Raw genomic sequence first — 16,338 nt, forward strand, 5'->3', positions numbered from 1 at the left:
CTTAAGTGACATCTCATGAGCAACAATTCTTCCAATCACTTCCGTTGGCTTGAGATCTTTGTAATTGGGCATCATTTGGATCAATGTGCACACGGTATCATATTTTCCATCCAAGGCTCTTAGGATCTTCTTGATGATGAATTTATCGGTCATCTCTTCACTTCCTAAGCCGGCAATCTCATTTGTGATGAGAGCAAGCCTAGAGTAGATTTCAGCGACACTTTCACCATCCTTCATCTTGAACTTGTCAAGTTGGCTTTGAAGCACATCCAACTTGGATTCCTTGACGGAGTCGGTACCTTCGTGCATATCAATCAAAGTGTCCCAAATTTCCTTTGCATTCTCAAGGCGGCTGATTTTGTTGAATTCTTCGGGGCACAATCCGTTGAAGAGAATATCACAAGCTTGAGCATTGTATTGCAACATCTTTAACTCATCCGCGGTAGCTTCACGGTTTGGTTCTTTCCCATCAAAGAAGTCACCTTGCAAACCAACACACACAATAGCCCAAACGGCGGGGTTATGTCCAAGAATATGCATTTTCATTTTATGCTTCCAACTAGCAAAATTAGTACCATCAAAGTAAGGACCTCTACGGTGATAATTTCCCTCGCTAGACGCCATACTCTCCTAGGTTGTGAAACCAAGGCTATGACCACCAAAAGCTATGGAGATCAAGCAAATGGAGATCAAAGCTCTGATACCACTTGTAGGATCGAAAGTATGTCTAGAGGGGGGTGATTAGACTACTTGACCAAATAAAAACTTGATCTTTTCCCAATTTTAGTTCTTGGCAGATTTTAGCTATTTTAGGACAAGTCAAGCAATCATCACATAATTCAAGCAAGCATGCAAAGAGTATATTGGCAGCGGAAAGTAAAGCATGCAACTTGCAAGAATATAAAGGAAAGGGTTTGGAGAATTCAAACGCAATTGGAGACACGGATGTTTTTCCCGTGGTTCGGATAGGTGGTGCTATCCTACATCCACGTTGATGGAGACTTCAACCCACGAAGGGTAACGGTTGCACGAGTCCACACAGGGCTCCACCCAAGGGCAACGGTTGCGCGAGTCCACGGAGGGCTCCACCCACGAAGGGTCCACGAAGAAGCAACCACCCACAAAGGGTCTACGAAGAAGCAACCTTGTCTATCCCACCATGGCCAACGCCCACGAAGGACTTGCCTCACTAGCGGTAGATCTTCATGAAGTAGGCGATCTCCTTGCCCTTACAAACTCCTTGGTTCAACTCCACAATCTTGTCGGAGGCTCCCAAGTGACACCTAGCCAATCTAGGAGACACCACTCTCCAAGAAGTAACAAATGGTGTGTAGGTAATGAACTCCTTGCTCTTGTGCTTCAAATGATAGTCTCCCCAACACTCAACTCTCTCTCATAGGATTTGGATTTGGTGGAAAGAAGATTTGAGTGGAAAGCAACTTGGGAAGGCTAGAGATCAAGATTCATATGGTAGGAATGGAATGTCTTGATCTCAACACATGAGTAGGTGGTTCTCTCTCAGAACAAATGAGTTGGAATGATGTGTGTGTTCTGATGGCTCTCTCATCGAATGAGAAGGAGGTGGAGGGGTATATATAGCCTCCACTCAAAATCCAACCGTTACACAGATTTCCAATCTCGGTGGGACCGAATCATAAAACTTGGTCGGACCGAAAATGTAAACCTAGTGACCGTTAGGAATTTCGGTGGGACTGACATGCAACTCGGTAGGACCGATTCGGTTAGGGTTTGGGCATAACGTAATCTCGGTGAGACCGATTACACAAACTCGGTGAGACCGAGTTTGGTAATTAGCTAACCAGAGAGTTGGTCAGGCAAACTCGGTGGGACCGATTTGCTCTTTCGGTGGGACTGAGTGGAACTCGGTGAGATCGAAAAGTTACAAAGGGGAAACACTGAGTTTACATTGCAATCTCGGTGGGACCGATTCGCTCTTTCGGTGGGACCGAAAAGTTACGAAAGGGAAACAGAGAGTTTGCAACCCCATCTCGGTGGGAGCGAGATCCTTATCGGTAGGACCGAATTGCTAGGGTTTGGCAGTGGCTAAAGACAATTGAAACTCGGTGGCGCCGGATAGGAAAAATCGGTAGGACCGAGTTTGGCTTAGAGTTTAGGTCATATGTGGATATGGGAAAGTAGTTGAGGGTTTTGGAGCATATCATTAAGCACATGGAGCAAGAGGCTCATTAAGCAACACCTCATCCCTCCTTGATAGTATTGGCTTTTCCTATGGACTCAATGTGATCTTGGATCACTAAAATATAAAATGAAGAGTCTTGAGCTTTTGAGCTTGAGCCAATCCTTTGTCCTTAACATTTTGAGGGTTCCACTTTCACATCCACGCCATGCCAATCATTGAGCTTTCCTGAAATAATCATCTTGGAATAGTATTAGCTCAATGAGCTATATGTTGTTATGAATTACCAAAACCACCTAGGGATAGTTGCACTTTCAATCTCCCCATTTTTGGTAATTGATGACAACATATAGATCAAAGCTTCGACAAATGATAATAAGCATGAAGTATATCGTCGCTTTGAGAAGTATGTGATAAGTAAGAGCTCCCCCTAAATTTGTGCATATATAAAATTTGCTTTGGACTGCAAATGCACAAAGAGTTAGAGTCATGGGTTACTCTTCCGTGTCACATACATCTTGGTGGAGCGCTCAAAATGATAAGAATGAAATACATGCACTCATCACCAAGAATAGTGAATGATCACAAGCGATAGATAGCATGATAATATTTAAGCAAGCATTAAGCAAACATTAAGTGTAGCTTATGATCAAACACATGATCATCGATGTCTCACAAATAATGACATAGTATCAAGCACTCAAAAGCAGAAAAAGGTTCGAAAAGACCACCAAATAAAACAAGAGAGAAAAGCAACACTCTCTCTCTCGAAGCCTATGATCTATACATCTTCTCCCCCTTTGGCAACAAGTTACCAAAAAGTTCCTAGAAAATGCATAGTGCTAAGTCGTCGCTCAGGCTTGATCTTCAGGTGGTGGTGGAGTCCGGATCACTCCAAGGGCGAAGGCTTCTGTAGATGCTGAAGTAGTTGCTGGAGTTGGAGCTGAGGTAGACGCTAGAGCTGAGGCTGTGGCTGGTGCTGAAGTAGTAGCTCTGGTGTCAGCAACTGGCAATGCAGACGACCTCGGGCCTCGTGGCACTCTAGAAAAAGCATGAGTTGTGGTCCTGCCTCTCCTCTCATTCATGTCCTCCTGGAGCTGCTCCACTACAGACTGGACTTCTGTTACCTTGACATCCAAGTCATAGAACTTCTGTTCCATGATCCTCTCTAGGCTCTGCTGATTTTTAGTGAGGTCGGCTAGACTTTGCTTAATTCTCAGCGAGGATGCAATCAAGTAACTGAGCTGCTCTTGCTTGGTCTTCAAGAAATAGTCAGATGCCGCCTCTTGAGTAGGCATCCTGGCAGCTTTCTCCTTCTTCGCCTTCTCCTTCTTTGCATAAGCTTGTGCAGACGATGGCTCATTCTCTGTCATCACAACTTTATTGTTCTCAAAATCTGGACGGATGGGCAGGTGTTCCTTATCCAACAAATATACGCCCGTGCCCATCTTGGAGTTGATGAGCTCCTGAATCTGAGGGGCATATCCACAGCTCCTCTTCTGATCTGCAGCTGTCCTCTTAATGGTTTCAACTATGAGGCTCATCACCTTGAACTTCTGAGGCACGTCAAAAACATGAAGCAGGTTGATCGCGTGGCCTCTGATCATCTTGTGATCTCCAGACTTGGGCAGTAAAGTGTGCCTTAGTATCCAATTTATTGTAGGCAATCCTGAGAGCAGATAGTGCACTGAGCCAAACTTGAACGTGTCAAGAGCTTCATTGGGAATTTCCTTGTACATGTTGGACATGGAGTTATGGTCCATCTTCTTCTTGGCATAGATATCCAAGTCCTCATCTTGCTCTTCTGGGGCATTGATGATCTGTGCCCACTCAGCCACTGTAGATTGGTACCTTGTACCCTCAGACATCCAAGTAATCCTTCCATCCGGATAAAAGTGTGCTGTGGAGTAGAACTGCATGATGAGTTCCTCGTTCCACTTTGTGAGCTTCTTCCCAACAAAGTCCTCTACTCCACACGCTCTGAAGCTGTCCTGAACTCCTGGGTAGTGCTCTTCATTCTCCTTGATGTATGTCCAGTCGACCCATCTCATGTCACAAACGATTGGCTTCTTGTCAAGCAAAACAGTCTCATAAAAGTCTTGTTGCTCCTTTGTATGAAACCTGTAATCCACGGCAGTCCTTCTCCTAGAAGCATACGGATCTGCTTCTCTCCATTTCCTGAGCCCTGAGTCTCTCCTGAGCTTCATGTCCTCAGCCACAGGATGAGCATCGTTGTGGTCTGGGATCTTGGGCTTGAGCTTCCGAAGGACACTCTCTTCCTCTTCTTCAATAGCTTCAGGCACTGGGGCCTTGTTCTTTTCTGCAGCAGGTATACTCCTTGTGTTTCTCTTGGGAGCTGTCTTAGGCTTAGGTGCATCCTTAGGAGCTTCCTTGGGCTTGGATGCAGCTCTCCCTGACCTTATGGCATCTCCCATAAGTTTGGCTGCCTTGGGTGCTGGTGCAGCAACCTCTTCTTCCTCCTCCTCTTCTACCATGATGGAGGCTCTCCCAAGTACTTTGGCTATAGTCTTCTTTACTCTCTCTTTCCTCTTCTTACCCTCAGCAGCAATGGGCTCAATGGGAGCAGGCTTCTCAGTTGATGCTCTAGCCTTTGACATTGGCTACCTGCCTGCTGGCCTCTTGATTTTCAGGCCTGGCTTTGAGCCTTGAGCTGGCTCAACCCTCTTGAAAGTGGCCTTTTCCTCTGCCACATAGTCTTCATCCTCAGAATCAGACGTTCTCTTCTTCCTTTGACGTGTGGCAGCCTTAGGCATATTGCTGGGTGTGCTCCTGCTGCCATCATCAGAAGAACTTGAGGGGCTAGTGCCCTCACTCATCACAACTTGCTGCTCTGAGAGGTTCTGGCTGTCACTTTGATCAGACATGTTGCAACTGACTGCTAACCCTGTCAATAGATTATAGAAGAGATAGAGTGGATGAGCATCACAAAAAGCAGAGATTTTTGCAAAAGAATAATTCAAAAACTTAGTTTTAGTTTTCCACAGAAAGCATCTCGGATCTACCGATTTTCAAACTTGGTGACACCGAAGCAGTTTTGGCACCAGAACTAGTGAACTCGGTCAGACCGAGTCACAGTTCGGTGGCACCGAGACTGCTAGGATTTCACGGAATTCCAAAATCGGTCGCACCGATAAGTTATTCTCGGTCAGACCGAGTTTAACTTGTGCAATGGCAAAAGCCAGATCGGTGGGACCGAGTTTTTCAACTCGGTGGGTCCGAGATGGTTTCGGCGGAAACCTAACCCTAAAATTTTCGAATTAGACCTAATCTACGAGCGTTTTGACTGGATAGAGGTTTATCAAACGTGGCAAGATACATGATGATCACAATGTGCTAGGAATCAGATTGAGGAATAGCACAATGATCAAGTCCATACCCTAGTTCAGCGTGGACTTGCTACGGCGGCAACGGCGGGGCAGAAATCCGTTGACGGCGGCGAAGACCAGCGACTGGAGGCTGTTGGCGGTGAGGAGACGATCCGGAGACCTCGAGGGCAGAGCAGGCTATCGCGCGGGCGAGGAGGTTTCAGAGAAATTTCCAAAATTCTGCCCGTCACTATATATAGCCCGACCCTGTCGGTGTGACCGAGTGGAACAACTCGGTGTGACCAAAAAGTTCAAATCGGTTGCACCGAGATCAAAAACCTAGATCAACTTAATGAACTCGGTAGGACCGAAAATGGAGTATCGGTCAGACCGAGATTCATAAAGAGGTTTTGGAAGTTTAAGTCTATGACGAATCGGGGACTCCGAGCGCTCCTCACACAGAGTGGTTCGAATCTGACTTGATCAAATTTTGCGATGCAGCATGAATAGAGTTTGAGACGAGAAAAGCATAGATAGCTAGAGGAGGTTCTTAGGCATTCTTGTCCATCCACTTGGCAAAAAGAAGATAAAGCCAAAAAATCAAAACAGCAAGTGGATGTCCTCGAATGAGTAAAATATGCAATCAGCATGCTCACACAATAAGATAGCAAATGAAATATGTGGCAAAGCATGCACAACCAATTCTAGCATCTATCAAGCAATTTGCGATGACTAGGTCATCTATATATGAGTATATTGACTTAGGAGTCAAGTGAGAACACTTGATCGTAGGTCATACTCATCGTTTAAGCTCAAGTGGGGTTACCACTTTTACATGAAGCATTGTTTTGTTCACATCTTTAGAGTTGCTTTAGCTCAAGTCTTAGAGTAAAGCTCCCCCTAGATGTGATATCCCCCCTTAGAGGGATGAACTAACCTTGAGTTTTGTCGATGATGACTTCATGTAGATATTGAAGATGTGGATGCTCAATGTTGATGTAGATCTCTTGGAGCTATCCTTTTGAGTGAATTGCACTTTCAATACCTACATGGGTTAGTCCCACAAGGAACAAACAAGGATATCCATAGACATAGAGTGATGCACGCAAAAGATGATGTCCATGAAAGCTTTTTAGGTTACCTTGTCCCTTGTCTTACCAACAAGAGGGTTTGTGACTCCTTGAACTAGTGCAAGATGTGGAAGTTGATTGCACTTGTTCTTGCCAAAATGATAAGAGTGAAGTATGTTGGCGAAGTCACCCTCAAGAACTCTCTAGTTCTTCTTCTTTTGGATCCACATCATCTTGATGGGAATCCTTGGAGTTGTAGTCGTACTTGATGAAGTGGAATTTGAAGTAGTCTTGGGAATCCACTTGACTAAGGTCTTTGGAGCTTCTTCAAATGCATCAATTTCCTCTTGAAGCTTGTCCTTGCCTTTTTGCTCGTAGTCTTGTGGTGGAAGATCATCTTGAGCTTGTGTCCCCTTGAAAGAAGTATACTTCTCTTGTTGAGGGACAAACTTTGTCTTGGGGTATTGATCTTCTTCCCATTCAACTCCATTGGCATTGAACTTTCGTTCAAAACCAACACCTTGATTCTTCCGGTGCATTCCTTGCTTGCGCACAATTTCCTCGAATTGCTTACTCCCGACAAGGCTTTTATACACTCCTTTCTCTATAATTCCCTTCAATAAGCTATTTTCTTGCTCAAGTGTAACTTGGCTAAGAGAATCATTAGTGGAATCAAGAGAGCTACTAGAAGCAACAATATTGGATTTAGCATGATCATTGTTACTACTAGAGGAAGAATCTTTCTTGTTATATTTGACATGAGGCATGTAAGTGGATAAGAGTAAACGCTTGGCAATGTAAGAAGAACTTTTCTTGCGGAGATCATCATTGATTGCCTTTAAGAACTCATGCTCTTGCTCAAGATTGAGCTTTTCAAAGCGTAACTTCTCATGAGCTCTTAAAAGTTCTCAATGATCTTCGAAGATAGTGTCATGAGCTAACTTAAGAGTTTTTAGTTCTTTAGTTAGAGCCTCAATCTTCTCCTTATCATTGTCATTCGTTTTATCTTGATTAGCATGATTAAATGGTCTTTCATCATAGTATTCATCACTAGAGTTGTCACCAAGCAAGTCATCACCTAACAAGTCATCTTCATCACTATTGAAATCAACATACTCGGGGTGTGTTACCTTAGGACCTTTGGCCATGAAGCATCTTCCAATTCCTTCATTTGGTGAGTCAAATATGTCATAGGAGTTGGATGACACAAGTGCTAGACCGGCAACACCTTCATCTTGAGTTTCTTCGGAGTCGGAGTGATAACTTCTCTCGGAGTGGCTGTCGGAGTCGGAGCCGGATGCCCATTCACCAACATGAGCTTGATGTCTTCGTCTTGTGTAGCTCCTTGATGATTTTTCCTTCCTTTCCGAATCCTTGCTTCTCCGTGAGTATCTTCGTTCATAACGATCATCTCTACTCCTTCTCTCTCTTGGTGGTGATCCTTTGCTTCTTCTTTTTGGAGAATCTTCTCTTCTCTTGTAGGGAGCCATACACTCATTGGAATAGTGTCCGGGTCTTCCACAATTGTAACAGTTTCGCTCTCGACTAGAAGATCTTTTGTCATTGTAGGACCTTGACTTGGAGCTTCTATCTTTGCTTCTACTCTTGTAGAACTTGTTGAAGTTCTTCACCATTAAGCTCAATTCTTCATTGAAGTCTTGTTTCTCACTTGATGATGTAGGGGCTTCACATGAGGCTTTGTAGGCACCACTAGATTTGTTGTGAAGTTCCTCTTTATCCTTAAGTGACATCTCATGAGCAACAATTCTTCCAATCACTTCCGTTGGCTTGAGATCTTTGTAATTGGGCATCATTTGGATCAATGTGCACACGGTATCATATTTTCCATCCAAGGCTCTTAGGATCTTCTTGATGATGAATTTATCGGTCATCTCTTCACTTCCTAAGCCGGCAATCTCATTTGTGATGAGAGCAAGCCTAGAGTACATTTCAACGACACTTTCACCATCCTTCATCTCGAACTTGTCAAGTTGGCTTTGAAGCACATCCAACTTGGATTCCTTGACGGAGTCGGTACCTTTGTGCATATCAATCAAAGTGTCCCAAATTTCCTTTGCATTCTCAAGGCGGCTGATTTTGTTGAATTCTTCGGGGCACAATCCGTTGAAGAGAATATCACAAGCTTGAGCATTGTATTGCAACATCTTCAACTCATCCGCGGTAGCTTCACGGTTTGGTTCTTTCCCATCAAAGAAGTCACCTTGCAAACCAACACACACAATAGCCCAAACGGCGGGGTTATGTCCAAGAATATGCATTTTCATTTTATGCTTCCAACTAGCAAAATTAGTACCATCAAAGTAAGGACCTCTACGGTGATAATTTCCCTCGCTAGACGCCATACTCTCCTAGGTTGTGAAACCAAGGCTATGACCACCAAAAGCTATGGAGATCAAGCAAATGGAGACCAAAGCTCTGATACCACTTGTAGGATCGAAAGTATGTCTAGAGGGGGGTGATTAGACTACTTGACCAAATAAAAACTTGATCTTTTCCCAATTTTAGTTCTTGGCAGATTTTAGCTATTTTAGGACAAGTCAAGCAATCATCACATAATTCAAGCAAGCATGCAAAGAGTATATTGGCAGCGGAAAGTAAAGCATGCAACTTGCAAGAATATAAAGGAAAGGGTTTGGAGAATTCAAACGCAATTGGAGACACGGATGTTTTTCCCGTGGTTCGGATAGGTGGTGCTATCCTACATCCACGTTGATGGAGACTTCAACCCACGAAGGGTAATGGTTGCGCGAGTCCACACAGGGCTCCACCCAAGGGCAACGGTTGCGCGAGTCCACGGAGGGCTCCACCCACGAAGGGTCCACGAAGAAGCAACCACCCACAAAGGGTCCACGAAGAAGCAACCTTGTCTATCCCACCATGGCCAACGCCCACGAAGGACTTGCCTCACTAGCGGTAGATCTTCACGAAGTAGGCGATCTCCTTGCCCTTACAAACTCCTTGGTTCAACTCCACAATCTTGTCGGAGGCTCCCAAGTGACACCTAGCCAATCTAGGAGACACCACTCTCCAAGAAGTAACAAATGGTGTGTAGGTAATGAACTCCTTGCTCTTGTGCTTCAAATGATAGTCTCCCCAACACTCAACTCTCTCTCATAGGATTTGGATTTGGTGGAAAGAAGATTTGAGTGGAAAGCAACTTGGGAAGGCTAGAGATCAAGATTCATATGGTAGGAATGGAATGTCTTGACCTCAACACATGAGTAGGTGGTTCTCTCTCAGAACAAATGAGTTGGAATGATGTGTGTGTTCTGATGGCTCTCTCATCGAATGAGAAGGAGGTGGAGGGGTATATATAGCCTCCACTCAAAATCCAACCGTTACACAGATTTCCAATCTCGGTGGGACCGAATCATAAAACTCGGTCGGACCGAAAATGTAAACCTAGTGACCGTTAGGAATTTCGGTGGGACTGACATGCAACTCGGTAGGACCGATTCGGTTAGGGTTTGGGCATAATGTAATCTCGGTGAGACCGATTACACAAACTCGGTGAGACCGAGTTTGGTAATTAGCTAACCAGAGAGTTGGTCAGGCAAACTCGGTGGGACCGATTTGCTCTTTTGATGGGACCGAGTGGAACTCGGTGAGACCGAAAAGTTACAAAGGGGAAACACTGAGTTTACATTGCAATCTCGGTGGGACCGATTCGCTCTTTCGGTGGGACCGAAAAGTTACGAAAGGGAAACAGAGAGTTTGCAACCCCATCTCGGTGGGATCGAGATCCTTATCGGTAGGACCGAATTGCTAGGGTTTGGCAGTGGCTAAAGACAATTGAAACTCGGTGGCGCCGGATAGGAAAAATCGGTAGGACCGAGTTTGGCTTAGAGTTTAGGTCATATGTGGATATGGGAAAGTAGTTGAGGGTTTTGGAGCATATCATTAAGCACATGGAGCAAGAGGCTCATTAAGCAACACCTCATCCCTCCTTGATAGTATTGGCTTTTCCTATGGACTCAATGTGATCTTGGATCACTAAAATATAAAATGAAGAGTCTTGAGCTTTTGAGCTTGAGCCAATCCTTTGTCCTTAACATTTTGAGGGTTCCACTTTCACATCCACGCCATGCCAATCATTGAGCTTTCCTGAAATAATAATCTTGGAATAGTATTAGCTCAATGAGCTATATGTTGTTATGAATTACCAAAACCACCTAGGGATAGTTGCACTTTCATCTCCTCATAATATTCATGTGTAGCCTTGAGTTCTTCCTCCAGCTTCGTGATTCTTGTCATCGCCTTCTTCAGATCTATCATGCGTGCGCACATCTGGTTCTCCTGACGTCGAATGTGCTGGTTTAATTCCTGGACAAAAGCTGCGATTGATCTATCCTTCCTGGTGCTGATCATCTCCCATTGCTCAACTCAGCGCCCACAAATCAGGTAGATAGTATCCTTGAGATCATTGCGGTAAACTTCTCCAATACGTCCCATGGTGATGTGGGCTGCCATGCTCTTTCCTAGACTCCAAGTTGGTGCATCAAAGGAAAATTCTATGGGCTCGGTGACTGGCGCGAACGTCCTTCCTGGAACTTGAACTTGAAACATCCAGCGCTCCTCTTCGGGTAAAGTGGCGTTGTAGGTCCCGGTGAAGCTTGGTACTCCGATGTTCAGGTACTTAGTGACTTCCTTCAGGTGGCGTCCAAAGGGTGTATCTTCATCCAGTTGCGTGAACTTGTTCCTTGCATCCGCCATCCTAAAAGAGTAGAAAAGATGAGAAGTCAGAAATGAGAAGAGAGTAGTGATCTAGGTCTTTATCTTAGTGGTCGTGTCCTACAGTCAGCATGTGCTCTGATACCATCTTGTAGCGACCAGACCTCAAAGAGTCCGATCTCTGTGCATCAGTGTCATCCCTGGATCAGTAATGCTGACACGCACAATACTTGAAGGATTTATAACAGAGTAGCAATCACACACTTATTACATCGAATGTCTCAAAAAAGAACTTATTACTAATAATATGGCTTAAGGTCATCTAATAACGATAACAGTGGAAGGCTTGGAAGATAAGTGAGTCCATCAACTCCAACGGCATCACTGAGTATAGAACCACGACCTAAGGCTCCTTACCCGTCGTCTGAAAAGTCTGCAACTTGAATGTTTCAGCCCGAAAACGGGCCAGCACATGGAATATGCTGGCAAAGTAACACTGTAGAGCAAGAACAGAATAATGCTATCACTACATGCATATTTGGCTGGTGGAAAGCTCTATGGTTACAGTTTTGCGTAAAGCCAATTTTTCCCTACTTCAAAGGAATAAATTTTATTTAACTATCATGGTAGTTGTTAAACATTGAGAGCGTAGACACCCACTCAAGTCACACGATGAGATTCACATGATAATCCAAGTACTGGATACTCAAGACGTCCATAACCGGGGACACGACTAATCATGATTAGTTTATACACTCTGCAGAGGTTTGCGCACTTTTCCCCACAAGACTCGATCTCCTCCATTGGGATTCTTGCACTGGTGTTTGAGAAACGGATGACCGAGACATAGTCTTTCAGAAGTGCTAGCACCTTGCGATCGGGTAGACCGTTACACCTACTTTCCCCTACATCTGTTAGTCTACCACTGTAAGAGCTCGCACGACTTAATCAACTATGCTAGAGCCCATAGTAGCTTGTGGCTGCACACGGAAGTTTCTAGTATGAATAATCTCATGATCCCTTTGAGCCTGGGTGGCAGTCCATAAAGAAAACACAGGCAATCGCTGGAATACCCAGGTGCCTCAATCCACCCAGATGTGTATTTAAGTTGCCACCTTAAGTTTAACCATTAATTAACATTCTCACATCTGTCATGGATACACTCAAACCCAATCCACGTCTACAAGCATAGCATGGCATAAGCAAACGTAGAAGTAACTCCCAGGTTTTGATAATAAAACAGGTAATAGGTGCTACCTCATCTACTTCCCAACCCACAATTTATTCAGATCCTAACCATGCAAGGATTGATCTAATGCAATAAAACTGGGTAGTAAGAGGTATGATCAAAGTGTTACTTGCCTTGCTGATGATCCGCGAAACCTAAAGATTCGAAGTAGCAAGCGGCGCACTCCGGATACTCTAACGCAAATAAACAAACAAGCATACAATAAGTACTCATCTAATGCACATGTAAAACTCAAATAAGAGATCTAACTAGAAAGTTCAACTTAAGAACTCCAGTTTGCAAAAAGAAACAAATCGAACGAAACAACGAAAGTCAAACGGCAAAAGAAAACAAGCTTCGATTACTAATCTGGACCTAATCAAATTTTACAGAAGCAAAAACTTGTTTGAGTTGGTTAAACGGAAAGAGGGTTTCGAGACGAAACTCTAGGCGCTTGAATCGCCTAATTCCGATAAACGAGCGAAAAGTTAAACTAAAATGATCGGATTAGAAATCGTGATCAGAAATAATCGCGGAAAAATCCGAAAAAAAAGAAAACTGACGAACAGATTAACGAACGTCGTTCGTTATCTGAAACTAAACGGTGAACTCGACCGTTAAAATGGACGAACGAGCGAACACTCGCTAAATAAAAGAACCGATAAAACCGATCTAATAAAATAAAAAAACCTAGGGTTTTCAAAAAACCGGATCGGTTTTCTTTGGAAAACCGGCAGCGAACGGCGCGGCTACCTCGTTGGACTCCGGCGGCTTGGGGCTCCGGCGGGGTGGGGCGGCGTCGGCGGCGGGCGCGGCAGGCGGTGGCGAGCGGCGCGGCAAGCGGCGGCGTGCGGCGGCTGCGGGAGGCGGGGCGGGTCGAGGTGGCGGGGTGAGGCGGTGGCGGCGAGGTATTTACGAGAGGGGGGCGCTTGGGGAAGGGGGCGCCGGGTCGGGGTCGGCCTCGGCAGGCGTGCCCCGGCCGGACTCGGCTGCGGCAGCGGGCGGTGTCCGGCGGGGAAGGCGGCGGCGGGCGCGGGCCTGGCCTGGCTCGGCTGGGCCTTCGGCCCAGTCGGGCGCGTGGTACTTTTTTTTAAAACAATTCCGCCGAAACTAAGAAAAATTCTAGAAAATAAAATGAAATTCCAAAAATGCCAAAATAAATTTTCACCGCCTAAATAAAATATTTGGAACGAGATGAACATTTTCTTGGCCCTAAAATGCAGTTTTGAAAAACGTGCAATTTTTCCTAAATTCAAATAAACTAGCCAAAAACTCCAAAATAAAATCTTATTTGATTTTTTTATTAAATCTTCAATATTTCTTTATTTTGGGAAAGTCATTTTATTCCCTCTCTCATATTTGTATAATAGAAATTATTGAAGATAAAATAAATAAAATCAAATGATCCTATTTTCAAAATTTGAGAAAGCCCAAATATAAAAATAACGAAATCCCCAACTCTCTCTGTGGGTCCTTGAGTTGCGCAGAATTTCTGGATCAGGACAAGAGCAAATAAAAATATGATATGCAGTGATGATCTAATGTATAACATTCCAAATTGAAAATTTGGGATGTTACAAACCTACCCCCCTTAAGATGAATCTCGCCCTCGAGATTCGGGTTGGCTAGAAAATAGGTGAGGGTGGTCCTTCAGCAGATCTTCCTCTCGCTCCCAGGTGGCTTCATCCTCGGTGTGGTGGCTCCACTGAACCTTGCAAAACTTGATAACCTTGCTGCGGGTGACTCGGCTGGCATACTCGAGAATCTTAACTGGTTTCTCCTCATAGGTCAAATCACTATCCAACTGAATCGCTTCCAGCGGCACTATATCTCTCAGCGGTATATCTGCCATTTCTGCATGGCACTTCTTCAACTGGGAAACGTGGAACACGTCATGAACTCCCGACAATCCCTCGGGCAATTCCAACTTATAAGCAACTTTTCCCATGCGTTCCAAAACTTTGTATGGTCCCACAAAACGTGGCGCTAACTTTCCCTTAACTCCAAAGCGCTTAACTCCTCGAAGTGGAGATACACGAAGATAAACTCTATCTCCGGCTTCGTAAACTATCTCCTTGCATTTAGAATATGCATAGCTCTTCTGCCTGGACTGGGCTACCTTGAGCCTATCGTGAATCAACTTCACCTTCTGTTCAGACTCCTTAATCAAATCTGGTCCAAACAACTGGCAGTCTCCAACTTCGTCCCACGACAATGGTGTTCTGCACCGTCTTCCATACAAGGCTTCAAAAGGGGCAATCTTCAAACTGGATTGATAACTATTGGTGTAAGAGAACTCCGCATATGGCAAGTTGTCATCCCAACTAGATCCATAATCTAGCGCACAAGCTCCCAGCATACCCTCCAAAATCTGATTGACTCTCTCGGTCTATCCATCGGTCTGCGGATGAAAAGTTGTACTGAACTCTAGCCTAGTACCCAAAGTTTTGTGCAACTGATTCCAGAACTTTGAGGTAAACTGGGTTCCTTTATCTGATACAATGCTTCTTGGAACTCCATGCAGACATACGATCCTGGTCATGTATATCTTCGCCAACTTAGCACTAGTGTAAGTGGTCTTCACTGGGATGAAATGAGCTACCTTCGTCAAGCGATCGACTACAACCCATATTGAGTCACAGCCTGAACGGGTCCTGGGTAATCCCATGATAAAATCCACGCCTAGCTTATCCCACTTCCATTCGGGTATCGGCAATGGCTGTAGCAATCCTGCTGGCTTATGATGCTCTGCCTTTACTCTCTGACATACATCACAAACTGCCACATACTCTGCAATATCCTTCTTCATTACGATCCACCAGAAAGTGTCTTTCAAATCCAAATACATCTTGGTATTTCCTGGGTGAATCGAGTACGGCGAATCATGGGCCTCTTGCAGAATTAGCTTCCTGATCTCCGGGTCATTAGTCACATAAACGCGGTCTTCAAACCATAAGGTATCGTGTTCATCCTCACGAAATCCTTTAACTTTTCCCTTGCTCATCTTCTCCTTTATGGTGGCAATCTCCTTGTCGGTCTTCTGAGCTTCTCTGATCTTATCCATCAGAGTAGACTGAATCTCCAATGCTGCTACATAGCCTCTCGGAACTATCTCCAAACATAGCTCACGAAGATCCTCGGCTAACTCCTTTGGTAACTCTCCGGTCATTAGTGTGTTGACATGGCTCTTGCGGCTCAATGCATCAGCTACTACGTTAGCATTTCCGGGATGATAATGTAATCTCATATCATAATCCTTGATGAGCTCCAACCATCTTCTTTACCTGAGATTCAACTCCTTCTGCGTGAAGATGTACTTCAAACTCTTGTGATTCGTGTACACCTCACAATGGTTTCCGATGAGAAAATGTCTCCACGTCTTTAAAGCATGCACTACGGCTGCTAACTCCAAGTCGTGTGTAGCATAATTCAACTCATGGGGCTTAAGCTGTCGTGAGGCATATGAAACAACTCTTCCCTCCTGCATAAGCACTGCTCCAAGTCCTCGACGTGAAGCGTCACAATATACTTCATAATCCTTGCGCTGATCTGGCAGAATCAACACTGGCGATGTAACCAAACGTTTCTTCAACTCCTGGAAACTTGCCTCACATTCCTTAGTCCATTTGAACTTGGTATCCTTCTTCAACAACTCCGTCATAGGATTTGCAATCTTCGAGAAATTTTCAATGAACCTCTGGTAGTATCCCGCGAGTCCAAGAAAACTTCGGAACTCTCCAACTATTGTTGGGGCTTCCCAATTTGTCACAGTGACAACCTTGGTGGGATCTACAGCTATTCCTTCTCCGGATATAACATGTCCGAGGAATCCCACTTCTGAAAGAACATGCGGTGCCCCCAAGT

Source organism: Triticum urartu, chromosome 3A, assembly GCF_056163025.1.
Source record: "Triticum urartu cultivar PI428250 chromosome 3A, HENAU_Tu73, whole genome shotgun sequence".
Lineage (NCBI taxonomy): Eukaryota > Viridiplantae > Streptophyta > Magnoliopsida > Poales > Poaceae > Triticum > Triticum urartu.